Below are 14479 nucleotides of genomic sequence, written 5' to 3'. Positions count from 1 at the left end.
ACCAAATCGCATAACACAAGGTCACAAGAAGAAGATGTGTGCGGAATGGCTGCCCTATTTCCATTTCCAGCCTGTGCTTTCTGCTTCTTGGCATGTAGTGAAAATATTTGCATATGCCCTGTGTAAAGTGTTTTTGCATTCTTCTGGATGAAAGGCATTATCTAAATGCTAGATATTCTTTATAAAACTTTGTTGCAGCTGAACTGAAATAGAGATATTTTCTGTTGGGGAAAGATAAAGGAAGACCCCTGTGAAATCAAGCATTTCAACTCGTTAGCAAGCAACATAAGTGTGCAAATGTGGCAACTGCATGGCTACTTTATAAAATGACAGTCTTCTGCCCAACAGCTGGAAGCTACTAATGAGGTGTGAAAAAAATCATAAAATATATGGTATAAATATAACAGGCTTTCTTGTGTTCTAACAGAGGAGGAAAAGGAGTTGGGAGTCCTAGCTGAACTCAGCATGCCAATGTGATACAGCCATGAAAAAGACAAATGTGTTCAAGGACATGTCAGGAGAAGCATTTGCAGCAGAGATGGTGAAATACTGCTGTCATTATAGAAGACACTGGTGAGACCTCATTTGGAATAGCGAGTACTAATCTGGTCACTTGCGTTCACAAAAACTTAATTGAAAATGGGACTGGTGGGGAGAAGGGCCTACCAGACAGCCTGGAAAATCAAGGGGATGGAAAGCATGTCATCTAAGAAGAGCTTACTTTCTTTTGATCTAGCAAAGTGAAGACTGAGAGCAGATATGAATGTTGTATTAAAATGCTTCAAATGTCTAATCAGCAAGGGTAAAAAGGTATTTAAACTGAAAGATAATCCTGGCACAAAAAACAAGTGAGGAAAAAAGTATAGCCTGGAATTAGAAGAGGCTCCTGTTAGAGCAGGGAGGTTTTAGAGCAGCTTTCCAATACAAATACAGGGGAGAAAAAAGCATACAGCTTTTAAGGTGGAGCATGATACATTTCTAAAGGGCTGTTATATGATAGTAGGGCACTGGAGTCCACAGCCTCAGAGGTCTCTTTCAGTCCTTCCTATGTATTTGATCTGCATAATTAAAGTGTGTGTAATGGAACAAAGTAACGTTTATTTTGAAAAAAAGTTTGGTGTGAGGGAAGGAGAGGGTAAGTGAAGAGGATGGTAGAAAAGGGCTGTCAAACAAAAAATAGTCATTTGGAGAGTTCCTCTGCAGTTGAAAAATGAGTGCTTTTCCCTAGGTCTATTTATTATAATACTACTTATCTAAAAACAATAATTAAGAAGAAAACTACATTATTCAAGCTCTAATGTAATTTGTTCCAACCTACTTAAACTCACTGGGTTTGAACTCCATCAGCCCTAACAGGTAATCTGGTTTCTTTTATGAGCCAAAGTCCTTGGATTTTTTGTGCTCGGAGATATTACTGATACTTTTCTTCCATGTCTGTCACTGGTTGTGTCTGTAAGCACTTAGGTTCAGTGGAGTATCCCAGACTGCAGCTATGCAGAATGATAGCTGTAAGCTGCTCAGAATAACAGCAAGAGAAGAGAAGGAAGATATTTCTTTTTGCTGCACAAAAGGGAGGTAAGATGATTACAGCACCTGGTAGTGAGTTGTACTGGCTGCTAATGTGCACTGCTGTGAGAGATGTGTCTTGAGGACAGAGATTGCTGAGGATCCCTTAACTTACTATATCAGGAAGAGTAGGGTAGAATGGTATTAGCAGCCAAAACATTATATGTGAAACAGACAGCCTTCCCACACCAGGTGTACTGGTTTTGGCTGGGATAGAGTTAAAATTCTTCACAGTAGTTTGTATGGGGCTATGTTTTGGATATGTGCTGAAAATAGTGTTAATAACACACTGCTGCTTTAGTTACTGCTGAGCAGTGCTTACACAGCATCATAGAATCATGGAATCATTTAGGTTGGAAAAGACCCTTAAGATCAATCAGTCGGCAGCGAGACCAAGCAGCGGCAACGGTAAGTCAGCAGCTAAGTACTAAATTGAGATGGACAGGGAGGTTCCTGAGGCCCAGGAGCCCCGAGGAAGAGCAGAGAAACTTGTCCAGAGCTGGCAGCTCTCGCAAGAGAGGCAGATGCAGCGTGGGCATTATCAGGGTCAACTGCAGGAGATTTAAACGTCCCTGAGGAGAGCCGGTGACCAGGAGCGCCGGCGACCAGGGCATGGCATGGCAGTTGGCGCGACAGTTTGTGCAGGTAGGGCGTAGCCCCCCCTCTTTCCAGCTCAAGAAGGCTACTCAAGCGGAAGGCATCAGCCTCAGAAGGAGACCCAGATATGGTTGCCACTTGGGTGAAAGCCATTGCTAGGAAAAATGTGGCAACGCAGACAGAGCTCCCAAGAAAACATGCAGCTGTCCAGGTCTCTGGCTGCAGGGAATGCCTGAGTCTATCACTGGTGCCAGAGGGCAGCAGAGACATCTCCTGTGTGAGGTGTGACCAGGTAAAGGATCTGCTCAGCCTGGTGGCAGAGCTGAAGGAGGAAGTGGAAAGGTTGAGGAGTATCAGGGAGTGTGAGAGGGAGATAGATTGGTGGGCCCACACCCTACCATCCCTGAGGCAGAGGCAGCAGATGGAGGCTCCACAAGAAGCAGAGGATCACCTGCCCTCTTCCCACCAGGCAGGAGGGAACCTAAGAGATGGAAGTGGATGGATACAGGTTCCTGCTCAGGGAGGCAGGAGAATCCCCTCCTGGTCTCCCTCACCTTCCCAGTTGCCCCTACACAACAGGTATGGGGCTCTGGAACTTGAGGACCAGGTCAATGAAGATCAGGGTGTAGATGAAGGCCTATCCAGGGAGGTGCTTAGGCTCAGTCAGGCAGCCCCACGCATTCTGACAGCCTCTGAAAAAAGAAAAAGGAGGGTAATTGTTGTAGGTGATTCCCTTCTGACGGGGACAGAGGGCCCAATATGTAGACCTGACCCATCCCACAGGGAAGTCTGCTGCCTCCCTGGGGCCTGGGTAAACGACATTACTAGGAAACTTCCTGGTCTGGTTCAGCCCTCTGATTATTACCTGCTATTGGTTGTGCAGGTTGGCAGTGATGATATTGCAGGGAGAAATCCAAAGGCAATCAAGAGGGACTTCAGGGCACTGGGGCGATTAGTGGAAGGATCGGGAGCACAGGTAGTGTTTTCCTCAATCCCTTCAGTGGCAGGGAAATATACTGAAAGGAACAGGAAAACACACCTGATTAATACGTGGCTCAGAGGCTGGTGCCATTGGTGAAATTTTGGGATTCTTGATCATGGGGAGGTTTATAAGGCACCGGGCCTGCTGGCGACAGATGGAGTCCAGTGATCTCAAAGGGGGAAAAGGATCCTTGCTCATGAGATAGCGGGGCTCATAGAGAGGGCTTTAAACTAGGTTTGAAGGGGGAAGGGGATAAACCTAGGCACACCAGAGATGAGCCTAGGGGCAGCATGCCAATGTTGGGGGTGGATTTGATAGCCCAGCTCAAATGCAGCTATGCCAATGCACGCAGCATGGGCAATAAACAGGAGGAGCTGGAAGCCATTGTGCAGCAGGATAGATATGACTTAGTTGCCATCACAGAAACATGGTGGGATGACTCGCATGACTGGAGTGCTGCAATGGATGGCTATCAGCTCTTCAGAAGGGATAGACAAGGTAGAAGAGGTGGTGGGGTGGCTCTCTATGTTAGGGAGTGTTTTGACTGTACAGAGCTACACGATTCTGATGACAAGGTGGAGTGCTTATGGGTAAGGATGAAGGGGAAGGCCAACAAGGCAGATATTGTGCTGGGAGTCTGTTATAGACCACCCAACCAGGTTGAAGAGACAGATGAATCATTCTACAAGCGGCTAGCAGTAGTCACACAATCGAGTGCCCTTGTTCTTGTGGTGGGACTTCAACTTTCCAGACATCTGCTGGAAATACAACATGGCAGAGAGTAAGCAGTCTAGGAGGTCCCTGGAGTGTGTGGAAGATAACTTCCTGACACAGCTGGTAGGTGAGCCTACCAGGGGAGGAGCCTTGCTAGACCTATTGTTTACAAACAGGGAAGGACTGGTGGGAGATGTGGTGGTCGGAGGCCATCTCGGGCTTAGCGACCATGAAATGATAGAATTCTTGACTCTTGGTGAGGCAAGGAATGTGGTCAGCAAAACCACTACTATGGACTTCCGGAGAGCAAACTTTGGCCTTTTCAGGACACTGGTTGAGAGAGAGTCCTTTGGGAGACAGTCCTGAAGGGCAAAGGGGTCCAGGAAGGCTGGACATTCTTCAAGAAGGAAATCTTAAAGGCTCAGGACCAGGCTATTCCCATGCACTGCAAGACGAATCGCTGAGGAAGACAACTGGCCTGGCTGAACAGGGATCTTTTGCTAGGACTCAAGAGAAAAATGAGAGTTTATCATCTCTGGAAGAAAGGGCAGGCAACTCAGGAAGAGTGCAGGGATCTTGTTAGGTCATGCAGAGAGGAAATTAGAAAGGCAAAAGCTCAGCTAGAACTCAATCTGGCCACTATTGTAAGAGACAACAAAAAATGATTTTAAAAATACGTTAACAACAAAAAGAGAGCCAAGGAGACTAGCCATCATTTATTGGATGCAGAGGGGAACATTGACACCAGAGATGAGGAAAAGGCTGAGGTACTTAATGCCTTCTTTGCCTCAGCATTTAATAGAGAGACCAGTTATCCTCAGGGTACTCTGCCTCTTGAGCTGGAAGGCAAGGATGAAGAGCAGAATATACACCCCTTAACACAGGAGGAAATAGTCAGTGACCTACTACACCACGTGGACACTCACAAATCTATGGGACCACATGGGACCATCCAAGAGTACTGAAGGAGCTGGTGGAGGTGCTTGCCAAGCCACTCTCCATCATCTATCAGCAATCCTGGTCAACAGGGGAGGTCCCAGACGACTGGAGGCTTGCCAGCGTGATGCCCATTTACAAGGGTCGGAGGGAGCATCCAGGGAACTACAGGCCTGTCAGCTTGACCTCGGTACCAGGGAAGATTATGGAACAGTTCATCTTGAGTGTGCTCACATGGCATGTGCAGGACAAACAGGGGATCAGGCCCAGCCAGCATGGGTTCATGAAAGGCAGGTCCTGCTTGACTAACTTGATCTCCTTCTATGACCAGGTGACCTGCCTAGTGGATGAGGGAAAGGCTGTGGATGTTGTCTACCTAGACTTCATCAAGGCCTTTGACACTGTCTCTCATGTCATATTCCTTGAGAAGCTGGTGTCTCATGGCTTGGACAAGTGTACTCTTCGCTGGGTGAAAAACTGGCTGGATGTCCGAGCCCAGAGGGTTGTGGTGAATGGGGTTAAATCCAGTTGGTGGCCAGTCACAAGTGGTGTTCTCCAGGGCTCAGTACTGGGGCCAGTTCTCTTTAATATCTTTATCAAAGATCTGGATGAGGGGATCAAGTGCACCCTCAGCAAGTTTGCAGATGACACCTGTTGGGAATTGGCTTGATGAGAAAGGACATGGGTCTATGGAAAAGTTGTGCGAGCAGAGTTGTGTGTGAAGGAATGTCAGCGTGGGCAGCAAGACTAGGCCTTGGCCGAAGACTGCTGGCCTTGCTGATATCAAGAGAAAAACAACAGCTGGTCTCGCTGTTATCAGGAGAAAGACAGGGACGGTGTGACCTTGGCATAACTTCATAAGTAGCTTTTGAAGAAGTTCCCATGAGAAAGTTACGGAACACGCATAGCTGCAAATCACAAGTGGGTGTGTTTTAGTAATGAATAAACATTAGCAATGTACCAATCATATTAGGACTAGTAGGCATAATTATCGCAAACTGTATAAATATGAGCTATCCGTGCAAATAAAGTTGAATCACTTCTATCACTCATATTGGGTCGACTTATGTGCATTCCTCCGCCGCTCCAACAGACACCAAGTTGGGAGGGAGGGTTTATCTGCTTGAGGGTAGGAAGGCTCTACATAGGGATCTGGACAGGCTGGATCAATGGGCTGAGGCCAATTGTATGAGATTCAACAAGGCCAAGTGCTGGGTCCTGCACTTCGGTCACAACAATGCCATGCAGTGCTACAGTCTTGGGGAAGAGTGGCTGGAAAGCTGCCTGGCAGAGAAAGACCTGGGCGTGCTGGTTGACACCCGGCTGAATATGAGCCAGCAGTGTGCTCAGGTGGCCAAGAAGGCCAAGGGCATCCTGGCCTGCATCAGAAATAGTGTGTCCAGCAGGAGCAGGGAAGTGATTGTTCTCTGTATTCGGCACTGGTGAGGCCGCACCTCGAGTACTGTGTTCACTTTTGGGCCCCTCACTACAGGAAAGACATTGAGGTGCTGGAGCGTGTCCAGAGAAGGGCAACAAAGTTGGTGAGGGGCCTGGAACACAAGTCTTACAAGGAGCGGCTGAGGTTACTGGGGTTGTTTAGTCTGGAGAAAAGGAGGCTGAGGGGAGACCATATCACTCTCTACAACTACCTGAAAGGGGGTTGTAGTGAGGTGGGTGCTGGTCTCTTCTGTCAGGTGGCTGGAGATAGGATGAGAGGAAATGGCCTCAAGTTGTGCCAGGGGAGGTTTAGATAGGATATTAGAAAAAATTTCTTTACTGAGAGGGTTGTCAGACATTGGAATAGGCTGCCCAGGGAAGTGGTTGAGTCACCATCCCTGGAGGTATTCAAAAAGCTCATAGACAAGGCACTTCAGGACATGGTTTAGTGGGCAAGGTTAATGGTTGGACTCGATGATCTTGAAGGTCTTTTCCAACCTAAATGATTCTACAATTCTATGATCATTGAGTCCAACCATTAACCTAGCACTGCCAAGTCCACCACTAAACCATGTCCCTAAGCGCCATGGCTATACACCTTTTAAATACCTCCAGGGATGATGACTCAACCACTTCCCTGGGCAGCCTGTTCCAATGCTTGATAACCCTTTTGGTGAAAATTTTTTTCCTAATATTCAATCTAAACCTCCCCTGGCACAGTTTGAGGCCATTTCCTCTCATCTGTTGTGGTTTAACCAAGCAGGCAGCTAAACACCACACAGTCATTCTCTCTCTGTCCCCCAGTGGGATGGGGGAAAGAATCGGAAATAAGGTAAAACTCATGGGCTGGGATAAAGACAGTTTAATAGGACAGAAAAATAAGGGAAAATAATAATAATGATAAAAGAATATACAAGTGATGCAAAATGCAATTATTCACCACCCACTGATTGATACCCAGCCAGTCCCTGAGCAGTGAGCCACTGCCCCCCAGACGATTTCCCCCAGTTTCATTGTTCATCATGACAACATATGATATAGAATATCCCTTTGGCCAGTTTGGATCAGCTGTCGTGGCTGTGTTCTTGTGCACCCCCAGCCTCCTTGCTGGAAGGGCAGTATGAGAAGCTGTAAAGTCCTTGACTTAGTGTAAGCACTGCTTAGCAACAACTAAAACATCAATGTGTTATCAACATTATTTTCATCCTAAGTCCAAAACATGGCACTATACCAGCTACTAGGAAGAAAATTAACTCTATCCCAGGCAAAACCAGACAATATCCTATACCATCTACAACATGCCCAGGCCTCACACTTTCCAATACATCCCAATAAATCAGCACCACCTTTCCTCTCTTTTGATATATACACACAGATATCATTCCCTTAGTGTATGAGCCATGCCTCTAGAATGCCTGTTGAGTTCATTTAGTCCATGACTTGGGGCTCCATCTGTCATAACAGTCTTTCAGGGCAAGAGAGATGGTGTGTGGTGTTGGATTGTTGCATACTGAAGGCAGTTCTGGTTCCATCACTGCTATGCTTGTCCGGTTCTATCATCACTGCATTTTGCTCAGTTTCATCACAATTCATTCTTCATTAATCTGGGTAATTCTTACTGTAATACTGTTGATATGGCATATAGCAACTGTAGTAGTGATGAAATATGGTATTGTATAGAAATTAACATCATACAATTCAAAGCATTGGCTATTCTCACCCAGAATCAAATCCCCTTGAGGTACACATTGGACTTCCTCATCCTTCTGCATTACCCACCAAGTGCACCCAGGTCCTTGAGCAAAAACAGTCCCACGGATGGGTTTACCTTTGCCTGAGGCAGGAGTAAGCCAGACTGTCTTCCCTAGCATATTATTCATGTGCATGACAGGGACTTTATCCCCTTCTACAGTATGTAAAAGTTCTGATTGGGCAGGGCCAGCTCGATTAGTAGATCCTCTGATAATGACTAACCAGGTGGCTTTTGCTAAATGTGTATCCCAGTGTTTGAAGATTCCACCCCTCATTGCTCTCAGTGTAGTCTTTAACAGTCCATTGGAATTGCTCAATTTTCCCAGAAGCTGGTGCATGATAGGGGATGAGATATACCCACCCAATGCCATGATCTTTGGCCCAGGTGTCTATGAGGTTGTTTCGGAAATGAGTCCCATTGTCTGACTCAATTCTTTCTGGGGTGCTGTGTTGCCATAGGACTTGCTTTTCAAGGCCCAGGATAGTGTTCTGGGCAGTGGCATGGGGCACAGGATATGTTTCCAGCCACCTGGTGGTTGCTTCCACCATTGCAAGCACATGGCACTTGCCTTGGCGAGTTTGTGGGAACGATATAGTCAATCTTCCAGGCACCCCCATATTTATATTTCAGCCATAGTCCTCCATACCACAGGGGCTTTAACCTCTTGGCTTGCTTAATTGCAGCATGTGTTTCACATTCATGGATAACCTGTGCAATAGTATCCATGGTCAGGTCCACCCCTCGATCATGAGCCCATCTATATGTTGTATCTCTTCCTTTATGGCCTGAGGTGTCATGGGCCCACAGAGCCATAAATAGCTCACCCTTATGTTGCCAGACCTGATTCACCTGAGCCACTTCAATCTTGGCAGCCTGATCCACCTGTTGGTTGTTTTGATGTTCTTCAGTGGCCTGACTCTTGGGTACATGGGCATCGATGTGACATAGCTTTACAACCAGATTCTCTAGCCAGGACGCGATATCTTGCCACAGTGCGACAGCCCAAATGGGTTTCCCTCTGTGCTGCCAGTTGCTCTGCTTCCATTGCTGTAACCACCACCACAGGGCATTTGCCACCATCCATGAACCAGTATAGAGATAGAGCACTGGCCACTTTCCTCTTTCAGAGATATCTAACGCTAGCTGGATGGCTTTTACTTCTGCAAACTGACTTGATTCATCTTCTCCTTCAGCGGTTTCTGCGAATTGTTGTGTAGGACTCCACACAGAAGCTGTCCACCTTCAATGTTTTCCCACAATATCACAGGATCCATCTTTAAAAAGGGCATATTGCTTTTCATTTTCTGGAAATTTATTATACAGTGGGGCCTCTTCAGCATGAGTCACCTCCTCTGACGATACTCCAAAATTTCAGCCCTCTGGCTAGTCCATGATCACTTCCAAGATTCCTGGGTGGTCGGGATTTCCCATTCAAGCCTATTGCGTTATCAGTGAAACCCACTTACTCCACGTGGCATCAATTGCATGACGTGTAAAGGGGATCCTGCCTTTGAACATGCAGCCCAGTCAATCAAGGTGCCAAAAGGAGCTGTGCTTCAGTACCAACTACTTCTGAAGTGGCTTGAACTCCTTCATATGGTGCTAATATTTCTTTTTCAGTTGGAGTATAGCGAGCCTCGGATCCTCAGTATCCCCTACTACAAAACCTTAGAGGTCGACAATAAGTCTCTCCAGGTGCTTTCTGCCAGAGGCTCCAGCTGGGGCCATGGCCCCTGGCTGAGGTGTAAAGCATATTTTTCACATTTTGTCCTGCCGGGACTGGCCCAAGGGCTACTGCATGAACTATCTCCCGTTTAATTTGTTCAAAGGCTTGCTGCTGCTCAAGATCCTATTCAAAATTGTTCTTCTTCAGGGTCACTTGATAGAGAGGGCTTACGATCAGATTGTAACATGGAATATGCATTCTCCAAAACCCCACGACATCTAAGAAAGCTTGTGGGTTTTTTTTTGTTGGTTGATGGAGACATAGCTGTAATTTTATTGATCACAGCCATTGGGATATGATGATGCCCATCTTGCCATTTTATTCCTAAAAACTGGATCTCCTGTGCAGGTCCTTTGACCTTACATTGTTTTATAGCAAAATCAGCTTTCAAAAGAATCTGGATTATTCTCCCCTTCTCAAACTCTTCCTCTGCTGTGTTTTCCCACACAATGAGCCACACAAAGGCTCATTTAAATATCTGCACTGTAGATTCAGAGTGGAAGTGAAAGGGTGGCAGCTTTTGTTACAAGAGTATTTCTACAAATTTGTCTCACCCCAAAATGCAGTTTGCCCTCCTGGCTACCAGGGCACACTGCTTACTCCTATTGAGCTTACTGTCAAGCAGCACCCCCAGATCCCTTTCTGCAGGGTTGCCCTCCAGCAACTCCTCTCCCAATCTATACTTGTGCCTGGCATTACTCTGTCCCAGGTGCAGAATCTGGCATTTGTTCTTGTTAAATTTCATGCCACTGATGATTGCCCAATGCTCCAGTCTATACAGATCCCTCTGTGAGGCCTCTTGTGCCTCAAGAGAGTCAACAGCACCTCCCAGTTTGGTATCCTCAGCAAACTTGCTAATGGTGCATTCAACTCCTGCATCCAGATCATTGATAAAAATATTGAGCAGAACTGGCCCTATAATTGAGCCCTGAGGAACACTGCTACTGACTGGCTGCCAGCCAGATGTAGCCCCATTCACTACAACCCTTTGAGCTCTGCCCTTCAGCCAGTTCTTTACCCAGTGCACTGTGTACCTACTCATCTCACATTGGACAACTTGTCCGGAAGGATACTGTAAGGGACAGTATCAAAAGCCTTACTAAAATGACTGATGTCTAGGAAGTTGAAATCTCCCATAAGGGCAAGGGCTACCAATCTAGAGACTTTTCTCCAAATTGCCTATAGACTAACTCATCAGTGCTATCATCCTGGCTTGGCAATTGATAGTAGACACCCATTACGACATCTCCTTTGTTTTCCATCCCCCTAATACTCACCCAGAGGCTCTCAACCACATCATCCCTAACTGTAAGGGCTTGTCGTGGTTTAACCCCAGCCAGCAACTAAGCACTATGCAGCCGCTCACTCACTCCCCCCCATCCAGTGGGATGGGGGAGAAAATCTGGAATAGAAGTAAAACTCGTGGGTTAAGATAAGAACAGTTTAATAGAACAGAAAAGAAGAAACTAATAATGATAATGATAACACTAATAAAATGACAACACTACTAATAAAAGGATTGGAATGTACAAATGATGCGCAATGCAATTGCTTACCACCTGCCAATTGACACCCAGCTAGTCCCCGAGCCGTGATTCCCCCCGCCCTCACTTCCCCCAGTTTATATACTAGATGTGGCATCACATGGTATGGAATACCCCGTTGGCCAGTTTGGGTCAGCTGCCCCGGCTGTGTCCTGTGCCAACTTCTTGTGCCCCTCCAGCTTTCTCACTGGCTGGGCATCAGAAGCTGAAAAATCCTTGACTTTAGACTAAACATTACTTAGCAACAACTGAAAACATCAGTGTTATTGCAGGAGCATAATCATGGACTCAACAGCAGATCAATATGATCATAGTTGAAGACCCTTTACTAGAGCATCAGACATCATTTTATACATTGGTTACATCTGTACATGCGCTTAGCTGTTTTACTATTGGTTACACACATTATTCACGCACTGTCCACGTGCCTAGTTACACTTAATGATTGGTTATATCAACACTGTACACGCGCATAAACATAAGACATAATTGGTTATACTAACTAAAACATGCGAAACTTGTCTCAGTCTAATTGGTCAAGATAAACTGCTGAATTGAGGTTGTTTGTGCCAAGTTCCCTTTATTGTGGAATGCGCACCTGTGTTCTTCTAATTGGCATCTGTCGGGGGATGCAACAAGTCTACGGAATTCCTGACAGTTCGAGAACAGCGCGACCTTGAGCAGCTTGTAGTATATCCTTGAGAAGTCTGGAAAGATCCGAGAAGACCAGTACGAAAACAAGATAGTGATAAGAAGAACTGTCCTGACAAACTCACCAATCATGAATTGTTAGTTACTAACTAAGCCAATCATATACTAACACATACTCTGAAGAAGGGGATAAAAAGGTGTGTTAGAACAATAAAGTAGCCATTTTCCGTGATCTATTACTTGTCGTGTCCGTCTCTATCGCGACAAATGGTGACCCCGATGCGCCTGAGCGAACAGATCATCTAACGGCGATAAATCCAGCACTAGAGAGACGTATACCAGCGGCGACAAGAGCTGCGAAAGAGTATATCCCGCAGCGAGAAAAGCTGCGGAGATGGAGCCCGGTGAAGCTGAGAGCAGTGGAATCTGCCTGGTCCGGACCTGAGCCTAGACACCTAATAAGGTGAGCCACCAGGGACTAAACTGTTAGAATGGGGCAGAAATTAACAAAAGAAAAGGAGACGATTTTGTCTACCTGGAAAGCCCTATTAAAAAGAAAAGGGGTTAAAACCCCAGAACAAAGCCTGAAACGGATTTTAATACGGTGTAAGGTGCAAGGCTTTACAGCCACAACAGTTACTGCATTCAGTGTGGATGCATGGCAAGCAGTGGGCTGGAAAATGTTTGATGAGATCTCTAAAGGACAGAAAGAGCTCTGTAAGTTGGCGATCGTATGGCGTCTATTACGTGAGACCCTGAAGGAATGGAAAGCAGAATGTGATGCGAAAGATCAACAAAAGAAAGATGAGAAATCAGAAAATGTTAGTAATGAAAAAGTTTCTGCTCAAGTAACAGCTGCGGCCGATGCTGCAATATCAGCAGTTGCGGGCAGAAAACCCCTCACGAGCAAAATCAGATCATACCCTTATTCACCTCCTCCTCCTATGCCATTAATTACTTTACCGGGCGATGAGGGGCCCTCCCCACCTACTGGTGTGGCAGTGGAAGGGGTGACTCCATCAGCCCCCCCCGAAGAGAAAAATGTGGCGATTAACACTGAGCCGGAAAGCCAGGGCCGTAACGAAGGCCAGGGCCGTACCGAAAGTGAGGGCCGAAAGGATGGTGAGACTCAAACCGAATGCGAGGGCCGCACGGAAAATGAGAGCAAAAATGAAGCTGAGGCAGAAAAATCTCTAATTGACGCTATGCGATCTCTGCAACTCGCAGATAAAACCATACCAAAAGAACCCCTGCCATGGACTCTCCCTCCGTCCACAGTAACTGTGGTCCCGAGATCCCCTGATCAATTTTGGGAGGGAGTTAGAAGATATGCTGCCGACTCCGGCAACTGGGATCTAGTAGAATGCCTCAGCCTGTGCTCTCTAACACCTGCATTTCTAAAGCCTCTAGATAACGCAGCAGAGGCTCCTGTTACATTTCCTGTTTTCAAAGCTGCTGCAGGCACAAACCGGCACGATGAGCACAATCCCATAGGCTGGAGAGTAGTGCAGGATTTGCAGAATAAAGTACAAAAATTTGGAATCAATTCTCCTGAGGTAATGCAGCTTATTCGTATAATTAGCACAGATCTGCTGTGTCCATATGATATTATGCAACTTGCACAAGTGCTGTTTCAGCCCGTACAATTGCAAGTATTTCAATCCACCTGGAGGCAGATGGCACGCGCGGCGGCACTGCATAATTCACGACTGCCACAGGGTGACCCGAGATTAGGCCTTGGAGAGGATGCTTTGCTTGGTGAAGGGCAGTATAGTAACCCTCAGCTAGAGGCTACATGGCCTCCGCTGGCTCTCGAACAAGCACGAAATATAGGCCTTATGGCAACAAAGCGAACCATGGATATGGCAGCTCCGAAGCAAAAATACATCGCTATCCGCCAAGGCCCCACAGAACCCTTTTTACAATTTGTAGAAAAAATATCTGCTGCCCTGAAAAAACAGGTAGAAGATGAGGTCTTAAGACAAATGCTATGCAAACAGTTGGTAAAAGATAATGATAATGAGGACTGTCAAAAGATCATACAGGCTCTGCCAGGAGATCCTTCTGTCTCTGACATGGTAGCTGCATGTTCTAAAGTTGGGACACTGGCACACACAGTGACCACCATAGCCAATGCTATGAGAAATTCTGGAAAGTGCTCTGGGTGTGGCAGTGAAGGGCACATCACGGTAACTTCTCCACACAAAACATCACCAGGTAAACAACCGGTGCACCACTCACCGGAGATTACTTGCAAGAAATGTGGGAAATTAGGACACTTTGCAAAACAGTGTCATTCCAAATTTCATGCTACTGGACAGCCGCTACAGGAAAACCACAAAACGAGTGCGAGAGGGCGCGCGAGGAGAACAAATCCCCTTCCGACAGCCGGCCAATTCCTCTCTGCGAACAATTGTCAGCTGCAACAGCTGGCTCAGCAGGGTTGGATGTATCCGCCGCCGACACAGCAACTCTAACCACGAAAGACATCGTTAAGGTCCCTCTTAATGCAAGGGGTCCTATAGGACGGGGACTGAGTGCATTGCTACCGGGAAGATCAGGTAGCACGTTGA

Source organism: Accipiter gentilis, chromosome W, assembly GCF_929443795.1.
Source record: "Accipiter gentilis chromosome W, bAccGen1.1, whole genome shotgun sequence".
NCBI lineage: Eukaryota > Metazoa > Chordata > Aves > Accipitriformes > Accipitridae > Astur > Astur gentilis.
The sequence above is the reverse complement of the archived record's forward strand: the minus strand, read 5'-3'. Positions refer to the sequence as shown.